The sequence below is a fragment of the Lithobates pipiens genome, unplaced genomic scaffold, assembly GCF_037356315.1.
Source record: "Lithobates pipiens isolate NorthernLeopardFrog02 unplaced genomic scaffold, aLitPip1_a1.2 Scaffold_27, whole genome shotgun sequence".
Taxonomy (NCBI): Eukaryota; Metazoa; Chordata; class Amphibia; order Anura; family Ranidae; genus Lithobates; species Lithobates pipiens.
In genome coordinates this window covers 231,804,423-231,821,849 of record NW_027507788.1, presented here as the reverse complement: position 1 = coordinate 231,821,849, position 17,427 = coordinate 231,804,423, and the positions used below count along the sequence as shown (strand labels likewise).

The 17,427-nt window shown below is 48.5% G+C and overlaps 1 protein-coding gene and 1 long non-coding RNA gene across 5 annotated transcripts in view; one reads left to right on the top strand and one right to left on the bottom strand.

Moving 5' to 3' along the window:
• Positions 1 to 8,916, bottom strand: part of LOC143934638 (uncharacterized) — a 45,627-nt gene extending 36,711 nt beyond the window's left edge. Inside the window, exons 1-2 of the long non-coding RNA XR_013263319.1 lie at positions 8,896 to 8,916; positions 566 to 687 (exon numbers count right to left, since the gene is read on the bottom strand). This is a non-coding gene — a long non-coding RNA (uncharacterized LOC143934638). The remainder of the gene's footprint in view (positions 1 to 565; positions 688 to 8,895) is intronic.
• Positions 8,810 to 17,427, top strand: part of LOC143934635 (uncharacterized) — an 88,887-nt gene continuing 80,269 nt past the window's right edge. For 2 of the 4 annotated variants that reach the window (XM_077458396.1, XM_077458393.1), the window contains exon 1: positions 8,810 to 9,110. The gene's annotated coding sequence lies outside the window, so the exon portion shown is untranslated. The remainder of the gene's footprint in view (positions 9,111 to 17,427) is intronic. The other 2 variants (XM_077458398.1, XM_077458397.1) reach the window with 2 other exon arrangements.

Sequence of the window (17,427 nt, the reverse complement as noted above, 5' to 3'; positions counted from 1 at the left end):
CCTCCATACACTGCACACCCCTCATGTACATACCTCCCACCTCCATACACTCCACACCCCTCATGTACATACCTCCCACCTCCATACACTCCGCACCCCTCATGTACATACCTCCCACCTCCATACACTCCACACCCCTCATGTACATATCTCCCACCTCCATACACTCTGCACCTCTCATGTACATACCTCCCACCTCCGTACACTCCACACCCCTCATGTACATACCTCCCATCTCCATACACTCCACACCCCTCATGTACATACCTCCCACCTCCGTACACTCCACACCCCTCATGTACATACCTCCCACCTCCATACACTCCACACCCCTCATGTACATACCTCCCACCTCCATACACTCCGCACCTCTCATGTACATACCTCCCACCTCCGTACACTCCACACCCCTCATGTACATACCTCCCACCTCCATACACTCCACACCCCTCATGTACATACCTCCCACCTCCATACACTCCACACCCCTCATGTACATACCTCCCACCCCCATACACGGGGGGGGGGGGGGCGGAGAGAATAATTAGATGGGGGGGGGTCGTACCTGTGTGGGGATTGGTTGGTTCCAGGTCAGTGTTACTCTCATCCTCAGACTCCTCCTGTTTGGTGTAGTTGTGGGTGGAGCTCTGGGCTGGCTCCGCCCTTCTCCGGGACATTTCTGGAGATCTATAAAAGAAGTGGAAAGATGAAGGGCATGTTCCCCGATCACCCCTCCCCCACTCATGTGATTGATGCAAATGTCACCCTGAGAGCCCCGCCCACAATCTTTCTGTATGGCCCCTTTCATTTATAAGCCCCCCCCCCCAACTAAGATAGGAAGGATGGGAGGAGTATGATCGCCCATGATCATAATACAGGGGACGATCAAAGACTGCGGACATAGTACAGGAGATGATCAGAGACTGCAGACATAGTACAGGAGATGACCAGAGACTGCAGACATAGTACAGGAGATGACCAGAGACTGCAGACATAGTACAGGAGATGACCAGAGACTGCAGACATAGTACAGGAGATGACCAGAGACTGCAGACATAGTACAGGAGATGACCAGAGACTGCAGACATAGTACAGGAGATGAAAATCAAATAAGTGATGTTGCGCTCCCTTAAAGTGAGTAAACAACTCTCAACTGCATACAAAGTTGCATATAAAGTTACATATACCAATATTATAAATCCAACTGTCGTGTCGGACCGTAGTCCGTAAATAAAGTGTCAAAATGCTAAATAATAAGCTAAGTATATAATATAAAGTGTCCAAGTGCTTAATAAAAGTCACATTAAATCTAAAGTGCCTAATAATTACATACACAGTTACATAAAACTCTACAGTAGTGTGGACTCATCTAACGTGATCAGGAGTGGTCCGTAAATGAAGTGTCAAATACTACAAATTGCATAAAAAATAAATAAAAAACATTTACACAATAGGAGTGTACAGTGTCTCCAAAAATCGCATACACCAGTGAGAATATGTCATGCACGTAAACTAATTACTCCAAAGACATTGCAAACTGTATTAATAATAACATAAACGTGAATCACACAGTGCAATTAAAATATAAAAACTAAAGAAAAGAGAAAATAACAGTCTCTTAGACAGCATATAAAGTGTCACGTGCTTTATATAGTGCTTCTCCAGGTATAAGGTGCCACATAAACCCGTGTAGATACACTCCTGTGCCTCTTCAGTGTCCCACACGTATCAAATGAAATGGCCCCTTACCTTACTGCTGTAAGGCAAACAGCAAAAAACAGGGATCTCAGGCTATCCAGGTGGTGTACCCCTACTTCCAGGTTATGGAAACTGTCCCCACATCAGTTAATACAAATGGCAGGATCTCATAAAAACAAGAAAGGGGAGGGCTCCAATGGTGGAGTACATAAGCACTTTTATTATAACTCAAAATAAAAACAGTGGAGAGGTACTCACAAACGACAAACAGGTAATTCACAGAAAATTAATCCAGCGTTCCGTTCGTATCACGGACGCTACTTCCGGTGTCCTAATTCCTCCTATTCTGACGCGTATCGTCATGTGTCACATGACTTCATCAGGGAAATTTATTTAATTAAGTTATTTCCCTGATGAAGTCATGTGACACATGACGATACGCGTCGGAATAGGAGGAATTAGGACACCGGAAGTAGCGTCCGTGATACGAACGGAACGCTGGATTAATTTTCTGTGAATTACCTGTTTGTCGTTTGTGAGTACCTCTCCACTGTTTTTATTTTGAGTTATAATAAAAGTGCTTATGTACTCCACCATTGGAGCCCTCCCCTTTCTTGTTTTTATGAGATCCTGCCATTTGTATTAACTGATGTGGGGACAGTTTCCATAACCTGGAAGTAGGGGTACACCACCTGGATAGCCTGAGATCCCTGTTTTTTGCTGTTTGCCTTACAGCAGTAAGGTAAGGGGCCATTTCATTTGATACGTGTGGGACACTGAAGAGGCACAGGAGTGTATCTACACGGGTTTATCTGGCACCTTATACCTGGAGAAGCACTATATAAAGCACGTGACACTTTATATGCTGTCTAAGAGACTGTTATTTTCTCTTTTCTTTAGTTTTTATATTTTAATTGCACTGTGTGATTCACGTTTATGTTATTATTAATACAGTTTGCAATGTCTTTGGAGTAATTAGTTTACGTGCATGACATATTCTCACTGGTGTATGCGATTTTTGGAGACACTGTACACTCCTATTGTGTAAATGTTTTTTATTTATTTTTTATGCAATTTGTAGTATTTGACACTTCATTTACGGACCACTCCTGATCACGTTAGATGAGTCCACACTACTGTAGAGTTTTATGTAACTGTGTATGTAATTATTAGGCACTTTAGATTTAATGTGACTTTTATTAAGCACTTGGACACTTTATATTATATACTTAGCTTATTATTTAGCATTTTGACACTTTATTTACGGACTACGGTCCGACACGACAGTTGGATTTATAATATTGGTATATGTAACTTTATATGCAGTTGAGAGTTGTTTACTCACTTTAAGGGAGCGCAACATCACTTATTTGACTTTTGTCACAAATTTTTCAGTGGTAGGGTTTATACCACTGTCGGTGTTCTGCTGCAACCCACCCCGAGTATATAGTGAGATCTGTATATGGTAGCGCGGGGATACCCCAATTTTATAGTACAGGAGATGATCAGAGACTGCAGCCATAGTACAGGAGATGATCAGAGACTGCAGACATAGTACAGGAGATGATCAGAGACTGCAGACATAGTACAGGAGATGATCAGAGACTGCAGACATAGTACAGGAGATGATCAGAGACTGCAGACATAGTACAGGAGATGATCAGAGACTGCAGACATAGTACAGGAGATGATCAGAGACTGCAGACATAGTACAGGAGATGATCAGGGACTGCAGACATAGTACAGGAGATGGTCAGTGTGCTGTTGTCACGTGACATTTTGCTACACACTGGACTGCGCATGCGCGACGTTGCCATATGCTTTTCAACACTGTAGCGATCTGCGCTTGTGCAGAATTTTGTGGCCACACCCCTGAGTCCAGGCCCCGCCCCCATCCAGTCTCAGATTATAATTGCGTGGTGTGTAGGGAGGGGCTCTGTGGGAGTCGTCTTATAACACTGTTGGAACGCATATGGCGGCGTTGCGCATGCGCACTCCAGCGGGTAGCCGAATGTGACGTGACGCCGCCTATCACAGGAGGACATTGTCACTACAGCCCGGAATATTCCGCTCTGTGACCGGTGTTCTGGCAGATAGTGTCCGGCCATCATAGTGTCCGCCCCGTAGTGCGCATGCGCAGTACGGGGCAGAAGAAGCTTCGGAAAATCTCTGAAGCTGAACGGCGCCTGCGCGGTGAGTGGAGGTGGTGGCCCACCATCCAAGTGGACATAGGGCTGCCGATATTAGAGGGCCGTTCGCTGCGCTTCGGGCTCCGCCTCGCTGCACTCGGCTCTTTTATATTCCTGCTCGATGTCCACTTGGATGGTGGGGGGTGAACCTGGACTCAGTGCGCAGGCGCCGTTCATCCTCGGATATTTTCTGAATCTGCGTTGCTGTGCACTGCGCATGTGCAGTACACAGAGGACACTATCTGATGGGGGACCATATATGATGGGACATCGGCGAAGATCACAGTGAGGAGAGGGGGGAGGGGAGGATTGGGGCGTGCCAAGGTGACACTCCCCCAACCGGGGGGGGGGGGGGGGGGGGTAGGAAGGTGGCGGAGGCCATGTTGGTACACCCCGAGGTAGGAAGGTGGCGGAGGCCATGTTGGTACACCCCGAGGTAGGAAGGTGGCGGAGGCCATGTTGGTACACCCCGAGGTAGGAAGGTGGCGGAGGCCATGTTGGTACACCCTGTGCGCAGTGGGGGTGTTTTGGGGGAAGGTCACTTGGGATGTGATGGGGGTCGGCAATCTGATAGAACTCCCCATCCACCAATGGTGGAGAGCACTGATCTGAGTGTTGGAGGGGGGGGTGGACTAACATCGGACTGTTAGTAGAGCGGCTGTGACCGGAGAGGTCCGATTCTTCATCACTGAACAATCACCTTGGCTCCTCCCCCCTCCTGTGATTAGTTCCCATCGATCGGCCGTCACCCTATCAGAGAAGGCGGATCACAAACAGGAAATCCCAATGATGAGGGGGCGGGGTGTAGTGTCACAGTTTGCTGCCTATCACAGGATGCTGCGGAAGTGACGTTGTTGCGTACTGCGCATGCGCGATGCGTTCCAAACACTCGTGCCGTGCGTTCCAACATAGTTTCGGCAATACAGTTCAGCGAAACCATCACATAATGTTACGGAAGTGACGTTACACACAACACAAACACTGGGCCGTGCGTCACAACACTAATACTTCCCTTGTTACCTAGTAGGTTTTGCATTGCTGGGACTTGTAGTGCCTATCCTGAGCTACATGCTTCAATGTTCAGTGTCCTCATCCTTATCCCCGAGCTTCAATGTTCAGTGTCCTCATCCTTATCCCCGAGCTTCAATGTTCAGTGTCCTCATCCTTATCCCCGAGCTTCAATGTTCAGTGTCCTCATCCCTATCCCCGAGCTTCAATGTTCAGTGTCCTCATTCCTATCCCCGAGCTTCAATGTTCAGTGTCCATCCTTATCCCCCAGCTTCAATGTTCAGTGTCCTCATCCCTATCCCCGGGCTTCAATGTTCAGTGTCCTCATCCCTATCCCCGAGCTTCAATGTTCAGTGTCCATCCTTATCCCCGTGCTTCAATGTTCAGTGTCCTCATCCCTATCCCCATGCTTCGATGTTCAGTGTCCTCATCCCTATCCCCATGCTTCGATGTTCAGTGTCCTCATCCCTATCCCCATGCTTCAATGTTCAGTGTCCTCATCCCTATCCCCATGCTTCGATGTTCAGTGTCCTCATCCCTATCCGCGATCTTCAATGTTCAGTGTCCTCATCCTTATCCCCGTGCTTCAATGTTCAGTGTCCTCATCCTTATCCCCATGCTTCGATGTTCAGTATCCATCCTTATCCCCCAGCTTCAATGTCCGGTGTCCATCCTTATCCCCCAGCTTCAATGTTCAGTGTCCTCATCCTTATCCCCGAGTTTCAATGTTCAGTGTCCTCATCCTTATCCCCGGGCTTCAATGTTCAGTGTCCTCATCCCTATCCCCAGGCTTCAATGTTCAGTGTCCTCATCCCTATCCCCGAGCTTCAATGTTCAGTGTCCATCCTTATCCCCCAGCTTCAATGTCCGGTGTCCTCATCCTTATCCCCGGGCTTCAATGTTCAGTGTCCTCATCCCTATCCCCAGGCTTCAATGTTCAGTGTCCTCATCCCTATCCCCGAGCTTCAATGTTCAGTGTCCATCCTTATCCCCCAGCTTCAATGTTCAGTGTCCATCCTTATCCCCGTGCTTCAATGTTCAGTGTCCTCATCCCTATCCGCGATCTTCAATGTTCAGTGTCCTCATCCTTATCCCCGTGCTTCAATGTTCAGTGTCCTCATCCTTATCCCCATGCTTCGATGTTCAGTGTCCTCATCTAAGCAGGGGGATAAGGATGAGGACACTGAACATTGAAGCTCGCGGATAGGGATGAGGACACTGAACATTGAAGCAGGGGGATAGGGATGAGGACACTGAACATTGAAGCTCGGGGATAAGCATGAGGACACTGAACATTGAAGCTCGGGGATAAGGATGAGGACACTGAACATTGAAGCACAGGGATAAGGATGAGGACACTGAACATTGAAGCTCGGGGATAAGGATGAGGACACTGAACATTGAAGCTCGGGGATAAGGATGAGGACACTGAACATTGAAGCTCGGGGATAAGGATGAGGACACTGAACATTGAAGCTCGGGGATAAGGATGAGGACACTGAACATTGAAGCTTGCGGATAGGGATGAGGACACTGAACATTGAAGCATGGGGATAGGGATGAGGACACTGAACATTGAAGCTCGGGGATAGGGATGAGGACACTGAACATTGAAGCTCGGGGATAGGGATGAGGACACTGAACATTGAAGCTCGGGGATAGGGATGAGGACACTGAACATTGAAGCTTACGGATAGGGATGAGGACACTGAACATTGAAGCATGGGGATAGGGATGAGGACACTGAACATTGAAGCTCGGGGATAGGGATGAGGACACTGAACATTGAAGCATGTAGCTCAGGATAGGCACTACAAGTCCCAGCAATGCAAAACCTACTAGGTAACAAGGGAAGTATTAGTGTTGTGACGCACGGCCCAGTGTTTGTGTTGTGTGTAACGTCACTTCCGTAACATTATGTGATGGTTTCGCTGAACTGTATTGCCGAAACTATGTTGGAACGCACGGCGCGAGTGTTTGGAACGCATCGCGCATGCGCAGTACGCAACAACGTCACTTCCGCAGCATCCTGTGATAGGCAGCAAACTGTGACACTACAGGGTTTCCAGTGACCCCTCCCCCTCAAAGATGTGGGCGGAGTTCTGCATGATCCCCTAGAGGGGCTGTGATGACGTCATACCCTCTGTCCGAGCCGAACCATCCCCTCCCCCACCCGGGAGCCGCAAAACCGCCTCCCCGAGCTTCAATGTTCAGTGTCCATCCTTATCCCCGTGCTTCAATGTTCAGTGTCCTCATCCCTATCCCCATGCTTCGATGTTCAGTGTCCTCATCCCTATCCCCATGCTTCGATGTTCAGTGTCCTCATCCCTATCCCCATGCTTCAATGTTCAGTGTCCTCATCCCTATCCCCATGCTTCGATGTTCAGTGTCCTCATCCCTATCCGCGATCTTCAATGTTCAGTGTCCTCATCCTTATCCCCGTGCTTCAATGTTCAGTGTCCTCATCCTTATCCCCATGCTTCGATGTTCAGTATCCATCCTTATCCCCCAGCTTCAATGTCCGGTGTCCATCCTTATCCCCCAGCTTCAATGTTCAGTGTCCTCATCCTTATCCCCGAGCTTCAATGTTCAGTGTCCTCATCCTTATCCCCGGGCTTCAATGTTCAGTGTCCTCATCCCTATCCCCAGGCTTCAATGTTCAGTGTCCTCATCCCTATCCCCGAGCTTCAATGTTCAGTGTCCATCCTTATCCCCCAGCTTCAATGTCCGGTGTCCTCATCCTTATCCCCGGGCTTCAATGTTCAGTGTCCTCATCCCTATCCCCAGGCTTCAATGTTCAGTGTCCTCATCCCTATCCCCGAGCTTCAATGTTCAGTGTCCATCCTTATCCCCCAGCTTCAATGTTCAGTGTCCATCCTTATCCCCGTGCTTCAATGTTCAGTGTCCTCATCCCTATCCGCGATCTTCAATGTTCAGTGTCCTCATCCTTATCCCCGTGCTTCAATGTTCAGTGTCCTCATCCTTATCCCCATGCTTCGATGTTCAGTGTCCTCATCTAAGCAGGGGGATAAGGATGAGGACACTGAACATTGAAGCTCGCGGATAGGGATGAGGACACTGAACATTGAAGCAGGGGGATAGGGATGAGGACACTGAACATTGAAGCTCGGGGATAAGCATGAGGACACTGAACATTGAAGCTCGGGGATAAGGATGAGGACACTGAACATTGAAGCACAGGGATAAGGATGAGGACACTGAACATTGAAGCTCGGGGATAAGGATGAGGACACTGAACATTGAAGCTCGGGGATAAGGATGAGGACACTGAACATTGAAGCTCGGGGATAAGGATGAGGACACTGAACATTGAAGCTCGGGGATAAGGATGAGGACACTGAACATTGAAGCTTGCGGATAGGGATGAGGACACTGAACATTGAAGCATGGGGATAGGGATGAGGACACTGAACATTGAAGCTCGGGGATAGGGATGAGGACACTGAACATTGAAGCTCGGGGATAGGGATGAGGACACTGAACATTGAAGCTCGGGGATAGGGATGAGGACACTGAACATTGAAGCTTACGGATAGGGATGAGGACACTGAACATTGAAGCATGGGGATAGGGATGAGGACACTGAACATTGAAGCTCGGGGATAGGGATGAGGACACTGAACATTGAAGCATGTAGCTCAGGATAGGCACTACAAGTCCCAGCAATGCAAAACCTACTAGGTAACAAGGGAAGTATTAGTGTTGTGACGCACGGCCCAGTGTTTGTGTTGTGTGTAACGTCACTTCCGTAACATTATGTGATGGTTTCGCTGAACTGTATTGCCGAAACTATGTTGGAACGCACGGCGCGAGTGTTTGGAACGCATCGCGCATGCGCAGTACGCAACAACGTCACTTCCGCAGCATCCTGTGATAGGCAGCAAACTGTGACACTACAGGGTTTCCAGTGACCCCTCCCCCTCAAAGATGTGGGCGGAGTTCTGCATGATCCCCTAGAGGGGCTGTGATGACGTCATACCCTCTGTCCGAGCCGAACCATCCCCTCCCCCACCCGGGAGCCGCAAAACCGCCTACCGACCTCCTCCGCACCGACACCGCGATCCTCCGCCGACCCCCGGGACTCTGCACTCACTTCCGGGCCTCAGCTCCGCTCCTCCACGTCACTTCCGGTCTCATACCACCGAGAGGAGCGGGATGGGCTCCCTCTACAGATCGGAGGAAGAAGTGCAGCTGGTGAGTTCTCCCTAGAGATTTATATATATATATACCCCACCCCCCATCATTGTACCATCCCCCATCCCCCATCATTGTACCATCCCCCACCCCCCATCATTGTACCATCCCCCACCCCCCCATCATTGTACCATCCCCCACCATTGTACCATCCCCCATCATTGTACCATCCCCCACCCCCCATCATTGTACCATCCCCCACCCCCCATCATTGTACCATCCCCCACCATTGTACCACCCCCACCCCCCATCATTGTACCATCCCCCATCATTGTACCATCCCCCACCCCCCATCATTGTACCATCCCCCACCCCCCATCATTGTACCATCCCCCATCATTGTACCATCCCCCATCATTGTACCATCCCCCACCCCCCATCATTGTACCACCCCCCACCCCCCATCATTGTACCATCCCCCACCCCCCATCATTGTACCATCCCCCACCATTGTACCACCCCCACCCCCCATCATTGTACCATCCCCCATCATTGTACCATCCCCCACCCCCCATCATTGTACCATCCCCCACCCCCCATCATTGTACCATCCCCCATCATTGTACCATCCCCCATCATTGTACCATCCCCCACCCCCCATCATTGTACCATCCCCCACCCCCCATCATTGTACCATCCCCCACCCCCCATCATTGTACCATCCCCCACCCCATCATTGTACCATCCCCCACCCCCCATCATTGTACCATCCCCCACCATTGTACCATCCCCCACCCCCCATCATTGTACCATCCCCCACCATTGTACCATCCCCCACCCCCCATCATTGTACCATCCCCCACCCCCCATCATTGTACCATCCCCCATCATTGTACCATCCCCCACCCCCCATCATTGTACCATCCCCCACCCCCCATCATTGTACCATCCCCCATCATTGTACCATCCCCCATCATTGTACCATCCCCCACCCCCCATCATTGTACCATCCCCCACCCCCCATCATTGTACCATCCCCCACCCCCCATCATTGTACCATCCCCCACCCCATCATTGTACCATCCCCCACCCCCCATCATTGTACCATCCCCCACCATTGTACCATCCCCCACCCCCCATCATTGTACCATCCCCCACCCCCCATCATTGTACCATCCCCCATCATTGTACCATCCCCCACCCCCCATCATTGTACCATCCCCCACCCCCCATCATTGTACCATCCCCCATCATTGTACCATCCCCCATCATTGTACCATCCCCCACCCCCCATCATTGTACCACCCCCCACCCCCCATCATTGTACCATCCCCCACCCCCCATCATTGTACCATCCCCCACCCCCCATCATTGTACCATCCCCCACCCCCCATCATTGTACCACCCCTCATCATTGTACCATCCCCCACCCCCCATCATTGTACCATCCCCCACCCCCCATCATTGTACCATCCCCCACCCCCCATCATTGTACCACCCCCCACCCCCCATAATTGTACCACCCCCCATCATTGTACCATCCCCCACCCCCCATCATTGTACCATCCCCCACCCCCCATCATTGTACCACCCCCCACCCCCCATAATTGTACCACCCCCCATCATTGTACCACCCCCCATCATTGTACCACCCCCCATCATTGTACCATCCCCCATCGTTGTACAATCCGTTTGGGTTTGGGGAACCTCTGGGGGGGTCCTGGTTTGAGTTGGGGGTGTTCTGGTTTGGTTTGGGGAACCTCTGGGGGGGTCCTGGTTTGGGTGACCTCTGGGGGGGTCCTGGTTTGGGTTTGGGGGACCTCTGGGGGGTCCTGGTTTGAGTTGGGGGTGTTCTGGTTTGGTTTGGGGGACCTCTGGGGGGGTCCTGGTTTGGGTGACCTCTGGGGGGGTCCTGGTTTGGGTTTGGGGGACCTCTGGGGAGGTCCTGGTTTGAGTTGGGGGTGTTCTGGTTTGGTTTGGGGGACCTCTGGGGGGGTCCTGGTTTGGGTGACCTCTGGGGGGGTCCTGGTTTGGGTTTGGGGGACCTCTGGGGAGGTCCTGGTTTGAGTTGGGGGTGTTCTGGTTTGGTTTGGGGAACCTCTGGGGGGATCCTGGTTTGGGGAACCTCTGGGGGGGTCCTGGTTTGGGTTTGGGGGACCTCTGGGGGGGGCCCTGGTTTGAGTTGGGGGTGTTCTGGTTTGGTTTGGGGGACCTCTGGGGGGGTCCTGGTTTGGGTAACCTCTGGGGGAGTCCTGGTTTGGGGGACGTCTGGGGGGTCCTGGTTTGAGTTGGGGGTGTTCTGGTTTGGTTTGGGGGACCTCTGGGGGGGTCCTGGTTTGGGGGACGTCTGGGGGGTCCTGGTTTGGGGGACGTCTGGGGGGTCCTGGTTTGAGTTGGGGGTGTTCTGGTTTGGTTTGGGGGACCTCTGGGGGGGTCCTGGTTTGGGTAACCTCTGGGGGAGTCCTGGTTTGGGGGACGTCTGGGGGGTCCTGGTTTGAGTTGGGGGTGTTCTGGTTTGGTTTGGGGGACCTCTGGGGGGGTCCTGGTTTGGGGAACCTCTGGGGGAGTCCTGGTTTGGGGGACGTCTGGGGGGTCCTGGTTTGAGTTGGGGGTGTGCAGTGTAGTGGTCAGGATAGTGGACGGTATAGTATAGTGGTCAGTGTAGTGGACAGTATAGTATAGTGGTCAGTGTAGAGGACAGTATAGTGTAATGGTCAGTGTAGTGGACAGTATAGTGTAGTGATCAGTGTAGTGGACAGTATAGTATAGTGGTCAGTATAGTATAGTGGTCAGTGTAGAGGACAGTATAGTGTAATGGTCAGTGTAGTGGACAGTATAGTGTAGTGGTCAGTGTAGTGGACAGTATAGTGTAGTGGTCAGTGTAGTGGACAGTATAGTATAGTGGTCAGTGTAGTGGACAGTATAGTATAGTGGTCAGTATAGTATAGTGGTCAGTGTAGAGGACAGTATAGTGTAGTGGACAGTATAGTATAGTGGTCAGTGTAGTGGACAGTATAGTATAGTGGTCAGTATAGTATAGTGGTCAGTGTAGAGGACAGTATAGTGTAATGGTCAGTGTAGTGGACAGTATAGTGTAGTGGTCAGTGTAGTGGACAGTATAGTGTAGTGGTCAGTGTAGTGGACAGTATAGTGTAGTGGTCAGTATAGTATAGTGGTCAGTGTAGTGGACAGTATAGTGTAGTGGTCAGTGTAGTGGACAGTATAGTGTAGTGGTCAGTATAGTATAGTGGTCAGTGTAGTGGACAGTATAGTATAGTGGTCAGTGTAGTGGTCAGGATAGTGGACGGAATAGTGGTCAGTGTAGTGGACAGTATAGTGTAGTGGTTAGTGTAGTGGAAAGTATAGTGTAGTGGTTAGTGTAGTGGACAGTATAGTGTAGTGGTCAGTGTAGTGGACAGTATAGTGTAGTGGTCAGTGTAGTGGACAGTATAGTGTAGTGGTCAGTGTAGTGGACAGTATAGTGTAGTGGTCAGTGTAGTGGACAGTATAGTGTAGTGGTCAGGATAGTGTAGTGGTCAGTGTAGTGGACAGTATAGTGTAGTGGACAGTATAGTATAGTGGTCAGTGTAGTGGACAGTATAGTATAGTGGTCAGTGTAGTGGACAGTATAGTGTAGTGGACAGTATAGTGTAGTGGACAGTATAGTGTAGTGGATAGTGTAGTGGTCAGTGTAGTGGATGGTATAGTGTAGTGGACAGTATACTGTAGTGGTCAGTGTAGTGGACAGTATAGTGTAGTGGACAGTATAGTGTAGTGGACGGTATAGTGTAGTGGACGGTATAGTGTAGTGGACGGTATAGTGTAGTGGACAGTATACTGTAGTGGTCAGTGTAGTGGATGGTATAGTGTAGTGGTCAGTGTAGTGGACAGTATAGTGTAGTGGACAGTATAGTGTAGTGGTCAGTGTAGTGGATGGTATAGTATAGTGGACGGTATAGTGTAGTGGACAGTATACTGTAGTGGTCAGTGTAGTGGACAGTATAGTGTAGTGGACAGTATAGTGTAGTGGTCAGTGTAGTGGACGGTATAGTATAGTGGACGGTATAGTGTAGTGGACGGTATAGTGTAGTGGTCAGTGTAGTGGATGGTATAGTATAGTGGTCAGTGTAGTGGACAGTATAGTATAGTGGTCAGTGTAGTGGACGGTATAGTGTAGTGGATGGTATAGTGTAGTGGTCAGTGTAGTGGACGGTATAGTGTAGTGGATGGTATAGTGTAGTGGTCAGTGTAGTGGACGGTATAGTGTAGTGGTCAGTGTAGTGGACAGTATAGTATAGTGGTCAGTGTAGTGGACGGTATAGTGTAGTGGACGGTATAGTGTAGTCGTCAGTGTAGTGGACGGTATAGTGTAGTGGTCAGTGTAGTGGACGGTATAGTGTAGTGGTCAGTATAGTGGACAGTATAGTATAGTGGTCAGTGTAGTGGACGGTATAGTGTAGTGGACAGTATAGTATAGTGGTCAGTGTAGTGGACGGTATAGTGTAGTGGTCAGTGTAGTGGACGGTATAGTGTAGTGGTCAGTGTAGTGGACAGTATAGTATAGTGTAGTGGACGGTATAGTGTAGTGGACGGTATAGTGTAGTGGACAGTATAGTATAGTGGACGGTATAGTGTAGTGGACGGTATAGTGTAGTGGACGGTATAGTGTAGTGGACGGTATAGTATAGTGGACGGTATAGTGTAGTGGACGGTATAGTATAGTGGACAGTATAGTATAGTGGACGGTATAGTGTAGTGGACGGTATAGTGTAGTGGACGGTATAGTATAGTGGACGGTATAGTATAGTGGACGGTATAGTGTAGTGGACGGTATAGTATAGTGGACGGTATAGTGTAGTGGACGGTATAGTGTAGTGGACGGTATAGTGTAGTGGACGGTATAGTATAGTGGACGGTATAGTGTAGTGGACGGTATAGTGTAGTGGACGGTATAGTATAGTGGACGGTATAGTGTAGTGGACGGTATAGTGTAGTGGACGGTGTAGTGGACGGTATAGTATAGTGGACGGTATAGTGTAGTGGACGGTATAGTATAGTGGACAGTATAGTATAGTGGACGGTATAGTGTAGTGGACGGTATAGTGTAGTGGACGGTATAGTATAGTGGACGGTATAGTGTAGTGGACGGTATAGTGTAGTGGACGGTATAGTGTAGTGGACGGTATAGTGTAGTGGACGGTATAGTGTAGTGGACGGTATAGTATAGTGGACGGTATAGTGTAGTGGACGGTATAGTATAGTGGACGGTATAGTATAGTGGACGGTATAGTGTAGTGGACGGTATAGTGTAGTGGACGGTATAGTGTAGTGGACGGTATAATATAGTGGACAGTATAGTGTAGTGGACGGTATAGTATAGTGGACGGTATAGTGTAGTGGACGGTATAGTATAGTGGACAGTATAGTATAGTGGACGGTATAGTGTAGTGGACAGTATAGGAATCAGGTAGCTAAGTACTATTGTATTTGATGGGACTCGGGGGGGGGGGGGTAAAAGTCTACAGGTTAGGGGGCGCAAATGACTTGTCTTGCCCCGGGTGCTGACAATCCACGCTACGTCACTGTGTCCAGGCGATTGCGTTGATCTCCCCGTTCCACGCCATGATTTGGTAACGAGGGTTTGGGCGCTGGCCCTAGGGAAAGGTTCCGCCCCTTCACCTTCCACAACCACAACATCACCTAAAATTGATGAAAAAAGATGTATTTAGAAATAAGCGGCACACATAGATTACCTGAAGCTGGGGTGCCAGACACTCACCTGGTGGGGTGCCCATCCCACCCACTTCCTCCCCCCTCTCCTTCCTCCACATCCTCGCGGGTGGGGTGGGGGTGGGGCTTACTTCCCATTCATTCTGGTGAGGTCGGGGGGTCCCTGGGATCCGAGTCTTTTCTCCGCTATGAGAATGATATAAAAGGTGGACTCAGCACTAGGGATGAGCCGAACACCCCCCGGTTCGCACCAGAAATTGCGAAGGACCCCCGCGTTCAGTACGAACGTTAGAACCCCATTGAAGTCTATGGGACTCGAACGTTCGAAATGGAAAGTGCTAATTTAACGGCTAATATGCAAGATAGTGTCCTAAAAAGGGTTTGGGGACCCGTCTCCTGCCCCAGGGGACATGGGTCACTGCAAAAAAAAGTTTTAAAAATGGCCGTTTTGGCGGGAGCACTGATTTTAATGACGATTAAAGTGAAAAAAAAAGTGAAATATTCCTTTAAATATGGTGCCTGGGGGGTGTCTGTAGTATGCCTGTGAAGTGCCACGTGTTTCCCGTGTTTAGAACAGTCCCTGCACAAAATGACATTAAACGGAAATAACGTCATTTAAAACTGCTTGCGGTTTTAATGTTATATCTGGTTCCTGCAATATGGATGAAAATCATTGAGAAAAATGGCATGGGTAGCCCTCCCTGCCCATTACCAGCCTATTTGGGTCTTGTACGCATATTAAGGGGAACCCCATACCCATATTAAAAAAAAGGAAATGCGTGTGGCCCCCAGGCCCTATATACTCAGAACAGCAGTATACAGGCGGTGCAAACAAGACAGGGACTGTGTAGGTTTGTTGTGTTAAGTTGAATCTGTTTGTAATTTTCAACCGGTACATTTCTAAAGTGTAGCTCCAGTCAAAAAAAACGATTTTTAAGCTTTTTGGAAAACATAGGGAAGGGTTATCACCCCTGTATAATTTGTTTTGTCGTCCATCTTTTTTCATCTCACTTGCTGCTGTCTCCTTCCGTTTGCAAGTAGGAGATGTTTGTAAGTTGGATGTTTGAAAGTAGGGGCCTGCCCTATATTATAGCGGTATGTACTGGGTACAGAGCACGCAGACAGCACGCACTATCTCCTAACACTACTGACTGCAAGCTCTATTATTAACCACTTGACCACCGGGCACTTAAACACCCTTAATAACCAGACCAATTTTCAGCTTTCGGTGCTCTCACATTTTGAATGACAATTACTCAGTCATGCAACACTGGACCTATAGGAAATGTTTGTCCTTTTTTCACACAAATAGAGCTTTCTTTTGGTGGTATTTAATCACTGCTGGGTTTTTTATTTTTTGTGCTATAAAAGAAAAAAAGACCGAAAATTCTGCGAAAAAATGAATTTTTCTTTGTTTCTGTTATAAAATTTAGCAGATTAGTCATTTTTTCTTCATAAATTTTGGCCAAAATTCATACTACTACATATCTTTGGTAAAAATAAGTAAAAATTGGTGGATATTATTTGGTCTTTGTGAAAGTTATAGAGTCCACAAGCTGTGGTGCCAATATCTGAAAATTGATCACACCTGAAGTACTGATGGCCTATTTCCTTTTTTTTTCTTTTCCACAAAATTGTCATATTATCAGGTTATTTCACACACACAGCATATGCATACCACAAATTACACCCCAAAACACATTCTGCTATTACTCCCGAGTACGGCGATACCACATGTGTGAGACTTTTACACAGTGTGGCCACATACAGAGGCCCAACATGCAGGGAGCGCCATCAGGCGTTCTGGAGCACCCAGGATAATTCTGACATTTCTCTCCTACATGTAAAAATCATCATTTATTTGCTAGAAAATTACAGAGAACCCCAAAACATTATATATATATATATTTTTTTTTAGCAAAGACCCTGGAGAATACAATGGTGGTCGTTGCAAATTTTTATCTCACACGGTATTTGCACAGCAATTCTTCAAATGCGTTTTTTGGGGGGGAAAAACTGTTTTGTGCTTAAAAAACAAACAAAAAAAACAGTAAAGTTAGCCCAATGTTTGCATAAAGTGAAAGATGAAGTTATGCTGAGTAAATAGATATCAAACATGTCACTCTTCAAAATTGCACATGCCCGTGGAATGGCACCAAACGTCGCTACTTAAAAAATCCCCATAGGCGACGCTTTAATTTTTTTTTACTGGTTACATGTTTTGAGTTGCAGAGGAGGTCTAGGACTAGAATTATTGCTCTCGCTCTAACATTCTCTGCGATACCTCACGTGTGTGGCACATGCGAGCACATGGGGACATGGGCGCTTTAATTTTAATTTTATTTTTTTATTGTTCATTTTACTTTATTTTAGTTTGACATTTTTTTCCCCAAAAATATATTTTTGATCACTTTTATTCCTATTACAAGAAATGTAAACATCCCTTGTAATAGGAATATGGGGTGACAGGTCCTCTTTACAGTGAAATCTGGGGGGTCAATATGACCCCACATCTCACCTCTAGGCTGGGAAGCCTGAAATAAAAAATAAAAAAAAGATTCTGGCTTTGATCGTACTGGCGAGTTGGTAGAAGCACCGGAGGGCGGTGAGGGGTGGGGGGCGTCTATGGCTGGGTATTTCAGGGTAT